Raw genomic sequence first — 7,882 nt, forward strand, 5'->3', positions numbered from 1 at the left:
AATAAATAGTTAAAAATCATACTTTGTGATTTCTGGATGTTTTTTTAGATTATGTCTCTCACAGTGGACATGCACCTACCAGGACAATTTGCACTGATTCAAAATCTGTAGTAAAATTGATAGACATAAGTTATTTGGAGGTATGTAAACCCCTTTGGTCCAACTATGTTTAACAAAGTTCAAACGAGAAAAATTGTGTTATATATCTTTGTGCATGCAATAGGTGTACAAAGTGAAAAAGACCAAAGTCCCCCCCCCCCCAACTGACTTACAACAGAAACCTGTCACAACCTGCTCCAAACTGTTTTGTTCACAAGGTGCCCTGTGAATTGTTTGAGTGAACAGCAACTGTGTGTGTGTGTGTGTGTGTGTGTGTGTTTGTCAGCTTGAGACAGTCGCTGACAGCAAATAAACATGTTCCAGTAATTAACCTTGACAGGCCCAATGTGGTGGCAACAGCACAAACCTGCTAATGACACAATTAATCCATAATTAAGGCATTCTGTCACACCACACACACTGTGTTTCTGTGTGTGTGTGTGTGTGTGTGTGTGTGTTAGAGGGATTGGTGCAGTCCTGAACATGGAAAGACATTAGGCACTACAATCAGAGCATAAAAGTCACATTGTATGATAATGAGCTTATCTCGCGTTAACTGAATTAACTTTTGAATGTATTACGTCCATTGGTTATTTGAAGTAGTTATAAGTAACTAGAGAACTACTGTACAGTGTGGGCTAATTATAATGGACAGCAGACAGCAGCGACGCAGTCTTTAAAGAAGGGTTAGCAGTGTTTGCTGAAGACAATGAACTCTTGATAATAACAATGAACTGATGTGTGCAGTCAAACAATGATCGTTGTTTTATGCAGGTTTTAATAAATCTGTTTTACTTTGTTTTTAATTGCAGACTAGCTTTAGCGTGGTCCTACCAGACTCTGGTCCGTTAGCCCGGTCCTACCAGACTCTGGTCCAGTAGCCCGGTCCTACCAGACTCTGGTCTGTTAGCCCGGTCCTACCAGACTCTGGTCCAGTAGCCCGGTCCTACCACACTCTGGGCCATTTCATTAGTCCAGAGAGTCCATCAACAAGGGTTACCTTTTTTGAAGGCGGGTCCTCTGTGTAAGTCTAAAACTATTGGATCTGCCCAGATCAATTCTTGATCTGCTGTAACCAATCACCAACATTTGGTTGTGACGTCGGCTTAGCATCGCTAGTGTTAGCCTAAGCAACGCTAGCGTTAGCCTCAGCTAACTCCTTCAACACTAACGGAGCAAGCTAGAAAATCTAACTCTTCCTGAACCCTGTAGGGGGGGCACAACATCATGACCCCCAACAGAACTTAGCAAAGTGTGTTCCTGCTCAGGCTTTAACTTCTGGATATTCGGCAGCGTTGCCACAACGGACCAAAGGGCTTCGCTCGCATCTTATGATATAGTTCAATAACCTTAAAGCAGCAGAGTGGGAAAATATATCTTTTGTAATTGTGATGAACTGACCCTTTGAGTCCAGATGAATAAAACTGGGCCAGCAGCTTTTTAAAGCAGAGTGAGGAAGGTGTCTTTCCAGGTTTTTACAGAATGTCCGGTCTGTTGAGTAAGAAGAGAAGGAGACTGATATTCATAAAATGCCAACATTGGCTAAACATTTGAACTAACCATTATATCAGGCCAAGTCTTCGCTAGACAAACTTTGCCGTGCCAAGTCTTGTTCAGAACTGTGCCACCCTGTTTATAACTTTAACAGCTTTGTTATGTACAGCTTCAGCAGCAAGTCAACTTCCTGGCATGTGTAAATAGACTCGCAGGTCATTTTGTTGCTGTCAGGGTGTTTGCTAGACAGTCGTGACTGATTTATAGGCAGTACGTCAAACACAGCCTGAATGATCCAGCAGGAGATGAAGATGAAGATGAATCTGTCACAACGGCTTCCAATGTAAACACACACACAAACACACACACATACACACACACACACACACACATACACACTCGCAGTGTTGTGCACCCACTTACTTGCGGAAAAATACCACAACACATATACAGGTCACAACAGTTGTGTTGTTACAATATATGTGTGTGTGTGTTTAGATAAGGTCATATTTGTGTTTGTGTCTGTGCAACTCTTTGTGTGTGTGTTTGTGTGTGTGTGTGTGTGTGTGTGTGTGTGTGTGTGTATGTGTGTGGGTGCGAACCGTTCACCCACGCACTTGTGTTTGTGTGTCTGTCAGGGTGTGCAGGGCTCAGCGCTGACGGGTGTGTGTCACCTCATCATTCAAGCTGTCAACGCAACCGACGGGCAGGAGGAGACGAGACGCCGACGAAGGACACCGGTTGGCTGACGCTCAGCCTGTGCCACTTCCTGTGCGCACACAGTTTCGTGGGAGTCTTGGAGAAGTCCTATGTAGGACAAAGACAGCCTGCGGCTAACATCCCCCCATTACCACAGTCGGAAACGCTCAAAAAAATAAATAAAATGATCCCCATGTGACTCAACTCATCACTCATCACCAGCACTGAGAGAGTAAGAAAGAGCTCCGTGGATCAAAGACTAGATGTCATATCCACTCCCTCTTTCCTTAAATTCATCCAAAGGCAAAGCAAGTTCTTCTAAATGTGTGTATATATGTGTGTATGTGTGTGTGTGTGTGTGTGTGTGTTTGTGTATGTTTGAGTGTGTGTGTGTGTGTGTGTGTGTGTGTGTGTGTGTGTGTATGTGTGTGTGTGTTGGAGGGCAGCAGCCTGCCAAGCTTGTAGACTCTTGAAGCGTATGTTTATGTAATTTGTCACTCAGGAAAATGAGATGTGTAAATCCAACGTCGGCGATGAAGAGGAGAGCTCTGACAGCGCCGAACATCGTCTTCCATTTTCCACCTGCCTTTTTCTTCTTCTGCTCTTCTCCTTTGGCCGACTGGATGCGCTGCTGACAGAGAGAGGAGAGAAGCTCTATATCCACAACACACTGGCAGCCCCCCCACTCTGACATCTCTCCATTAGTGCTTGTTCAGGACTTGAGCATGTGTGTGTATTCAGGCCTGTATGTAGTGTGTAATTATAGATTGTAATTCAATCAATAAAGAGTATAAATTCAATTCAAATTAAATGCTGTGTTGACTCTACAGCGCTGTCTGGCAATGAGAGACTTGAGAGAGATATACCCAGGGTGAGATTTTCTGTTTGGGGGGGATTTCCCCCTTTCTGGTCTGCATATCCCTGCCTCTGTTAACTTGTTTTTTATCCCCGGTGTGGACAAAATGTTGAGGGATCAATGCTGTTCACCAATAGCCTAGAGTAGATCATATAGAGGAGGAATCGAGATCCCACTGTAGAGGTATCTTATCAGTTATAACTTTTCTTTACTTTTTATGTGAAGACATTTAATTTGTAGCTCCCTAGCTACCATGAAGTCAAACTAATGCAAAGTCTGCAAATAATGCTAGAAAATGATGCTGTGAAAGCTGCTGAAGATCAAAGAAGTAAGTCTATGAATCATGTTGAGCCAGTAACTTATCAGGCTAAACGACCAATAGCAACAACTAATTACTTTGTTGCTGGTCTTGTGTCACTATGCAATTGTGGTTCAATTCTTCCATTCTAGTCAGTATGTTATGTTGAACATGACCCTGGTGGGAGTAGAAGTGGGTCCAGCGGTTGTCTGCCCTGTGTCTTCTGCTGTCTGCTGCAGCTACTTTATTCTGCTGGTGCAGTAATAGATAAATCTACTCTCTATCAGTCCAGATGTATTCAGGAAACTCAGGAAACCCCAGCAGCTGCTGAAGAAGGGCCTTCTGATCTCACAGCTACACCGCTCTCTAAAGCATAAAAAAAAAAAAAAAGTCGGGGCCAACGCCCTGAAAGGACCGTGACCTCACGACTGTGACCAAGTCCTCACCAAGACCAGAGCGTATCGAGACCGAAACAAACCAAGACTTTGAGGGGTTGGACCGAATCAAGACCAAGACCAGACCAGTGCCATACAGACAGAGTTTAATTTTGTACAATATCGTACAAATTGTGTGTGTTTATTAAAATGTGTTGCCATTAAACAGCCAAGGGAAATGTTGCATGTCTGAATGTCAGTGTTTGACAGTATGTACTTACTTCTTATAGATGGTATGTGTGTGTGTGTGTGTGTGTGTGTGTGTGTGTGTGTGTGTGTGTGTGTGTGTGTGTGTGTGTGTGCCTGTCGCCAGTGGTCAGTGGCTCTGCCATTCAGTGATACACACCCAGGGTTGACAGCTCCCACTTAAATGTGTCACTCAACATTACCCATAGAAACTAACAGAGAGAGAGAGAGAGAGAGAGAGAGAGAGAGGAAGGGGGGTGAAGCAGAGGATGGGGTGGGAGATATGTGTGAGGCACTGGTAAGGAAAAAGAAACATCACTGAAGAGTGCTTTTACCTCAGCCATTATTCAAATGCTGCTGCTCTGTTCTGCCTTGTGTACTCCACTGGTTCTCAAATGTAGGGCTGGAGGCACCAAGGGCCCTTGACGGAGCTCCTGCATCCCCTCATGAAAAATGACATTTTAATATTTCCTTACTCAGAGACAGCTGTCTCAGAGAATGCTGCCATGTCAGATTTTCTGGAAAGCCACCAGTAAAGAGTTCAGATGTCAGATATGATTTAATCAGAATGACTGTCCAGCTGTATTGACAGACATTCTTGACTAAATCAATGCTCCCATTGTAAAAACTACAGTGGCCACTTTAATAAATGCAATGCAAGCGTAGAGTTGCATTATGTTGCATTATAAAGATCTGTGTCGTTGCGGAATAAACTTTAGTTTATGTCGGGACATTTTTCTTAATAAAAACTGGTGATAAAATCTGCACCTTAAAGGCTAATTTAGGTATTTTTCAACCTATTTTCCCAAGCATTTGTGTCTAGTTTAGGGGTCTTCAACATTTTTTTAGGCCAAGAACCCCTGAGAGAAAGAAGAGCAGGGACCTCCTAAATACACTACCGGTCAAAAGTTTGGGGTCACTTAGAAATTTCCATTGCGCTCCATTATAGACAGAATCCCAGCTGAGATGAGTTGCATAGTTTTTTAACCCGGGCAGCAGGTCAGATTACATTATGTGATTACATAACTGTAAAAGGCTTCTCCAATGTTTTCTCTCTTAGTTTTTTTAAATGATATCAGACAAGAGAACAGAATGAGCCTTTGGGACATTGGATAAATGGTTGCTGATAATGGCCAATGTAGATATTGCATTAAAGATCAGCCCCCCCACTTAGATCTGCTGGTATTCTGTCTACTGAAGTGGAATAAAAATTTGTAAGGGACCCCAAAGTTTTGACCAGTAGTGTATAATGTATAAAATTGAATTACATAATATAATGGGCCTTACGTGTTTTGTGTGGATGGCTACCAAAGTGGCTACCTTATCTATAGGCCAGTAAGCGTCAGTGATGTTTCTTTTTCCTTTCCAGTGCCTCACACACATATCTCCCACCACATCCTACGCTCCACCCCCATATCAATGTTGATGAGGGTGTTTTTTATGAATGAGCCAAATTGTCCCAGAATAAATTGTGCCAGAAATACTTCAGGAACCATCTTATTCACTTGAAATGATACAAATCAATCAGTTTTCCCATAGCTCTCTACGACGGTCACAAGCTGCATGTCAGATTAAAGTCCAATAATGCTAACGAACATATCTGCTAGCAATGACGTATCTGAATGAGGTATCTCACATGGAACTAAATAACCAAGGAAGTCTACAGTTTGGGGAAGGGAAAAACTGGCTTGGCCTTTTTTTCAAGAAGGTCCCCCGACCTTTCACCTCCAGATATCTGCCGCCCTGGACTGTAGTCTCCTGTGCCCTGCCAGTAGTGGAGACTAATTAACACCGGGTACCGCTCTCTGTCTCCTGTTTCTTCATTCTTTTAAGAAATCACTTGAAAATTAGTGCATATATAGTACAACACGCTGTGAATGGAATAAAAATCTCTCAGAGGGAGCATGCCCTCGGGCCCCCTACAGTAGGTTTGGTCTGAGCCCCAAAGGTTTAGTAAAATGTTTGTAGTAAAGTCCTGTGTTTCCCTCTATGCTGCAGTAAATATGGAACTTTGTGCACTGATATACCAGCAGGGATATGATAGCAGACACTTAAAGGACAGGCAAGACAGACGTTTGTTCCTCAAATTCTGTTACTTTGTCTTTGCTAATAATATGTTGGATTCATGTGCAGTATATTTTCATGCATTCTGGACGTTTTTTGGAGAGAAATTTGATTGCCCCCCTGCATTGACTCTGAGGACACCCTATGGGTTGCAGATCCCCTGTTGAAGATCTGGTCGGGTTTAGATTAAGGTTCGAAACTTCATCATCTTCCCATAATGTAGTCAAACACTGAGCCTGTCAAGTGATAAGCCCTTATAGTCCACGTACATAGACGGTGCCATTTGGCCTAAAGGGTTTCATCACAGCCCGCTTTGCGCCTGCTGGTTACTGGACTAATTTTAAAGATCTGTGTTCACATTGGTCGCTTGGAAACAAATGCATGGGGAAATAGATGTTGAAAAGATTACAAATACCAGTATTACCTTTCAAAGGTACCCTGGTGGAGCGTTTAACCTTAAATAGTGCCTCGAAATGTGCACACGACACATCAATGGTTTCATTGACAGGAATGGATCCAAACCTATATCCTCTATAGACACATTATCCCAGAGAAAGCTATGTGTCTATGATGAGAACATTGAGGAGATCATTAAATTATCATTTTCATACAGGAGTTTACAGTGCCAGAAATACTTCAGGAACCATCTTATTCACTTGAAATGATACAAATCAATCAGTTTTCCCATAGCTCTCTACGACGGTCACAAGCTGCATGTCAGATTAAAGTCCTAAAATGCTAACGAACATATCTGCTAGCAATGACGTTTGATCGATTTTTTTCTAGCTCTGTTAATGCTTGTTATGGTAAATTGACACATACAGTAAATGTTGGCTTGTGTAAAGCAGTCAGATCAAGTTGGATTATGGGAGTTATGGGCCACATGTCAAAACATGTCTTTCAGTCTGCCTTGGGCGCCATAACAACAACCCCCATCCCTATACCACCGCCGTTCTCCTCATGTCCCTCAGTGCCTATCCCAGGGCACAATCAGTCCTCACAGCTCTGTTTCCTGCCAATGTATTCATGCATACTGACACGACACACACACACACACACACGTGCCCACTCACAGACACAAAATGTAATTTCTGATACTGGCAGTGCCTCTATACGTGCACACACCAGCATGAAGTGTTACGGTATTATGTGGTGTGTGTATATGTGTGTGTGCGTGTGTTGTGTGTGTCAGTCAACAGCAGCGTTCTCACAAAGTCAATCAGATTATCTTAATTGTCAGTGTACTGAAGTGACTTGTGCTTGGAGATGTAACTGTTTTTATGGGTTTGTGTGTGCAACTGTGTTTGAGATGAATTGGAGGCGTTTCGCCCTTTTTCATTTATACTTTACTGGGTAACTGTAATTGTCTCTTGCATTTGTTGTAAATTAGTTTGTATGTTGGGTCCCAACTCCTCTGATCTAATTTTAGTGCACTACATTTGAGATCATAAGTCCTATGTTACACTCTAATCTTTACATCCTTCATGTTGTACATTTTCTTTCAATTCAATTTCCCATGCCATTTGCCCTATGTTCTAATATCCTACAACTCATGTCCCTGATTTGATATTTCTCTTGTACTACTTAGGTGCACAGACATAATGGCAAAGCATTCTCCGGCTGTAGTTTCAGAATGGGCCCAGGCAATAATCAGCACCGCAGGAGAGTTTGCCGCAGCCTGCAACTATATTCAGTCATCTGACACCATACTTGTGCTTTCATGTGTTACGGGGAAGGACGGACCCAAACGCA

At 42.8% G+C, this 7,882-nt stretch overlaps 1 long non-coding RNA gene across 1 annotated transcript; it reads right to left on the reverse strand.

The window, feature by feature from the left end:
* Positions 1 to 1,361: 1,361 nt before the first annotated feature.
* On the reverse strand, positions 1,362 to 7,084 carry LOC117945369. Its single transcript, XR_004656785.1, has 3 exons — positions 7,075 to 7,084; positions 5,785 to 5,791; positions 1,362 to 1,427 (listed from the first exon to the last, which is right to left on the reverse strand). It is a non-coding gene; the product is annotated as an uncharacterized LOC117945369 (long non-coding RNA).
* Positions 7,085 to 7,882: the final 798 nt, after the last annotated feature.

This window comes from Etheostoma cragini, chromosome 5 (assembly GCF_013103735.1).
Source record: "Etheostoma cragini isolate CJK2018 chromosome 5, CSU_Ecrag_1.0, whole genome shotgun sequence".
Classification (NCBI taxonomy): domain Eukaryota; kingdom Metazoa; phylum Chordata; class Actinopteri; order Perciformes; family Percidae; genus Etheostoma; species Etheostoma cragini.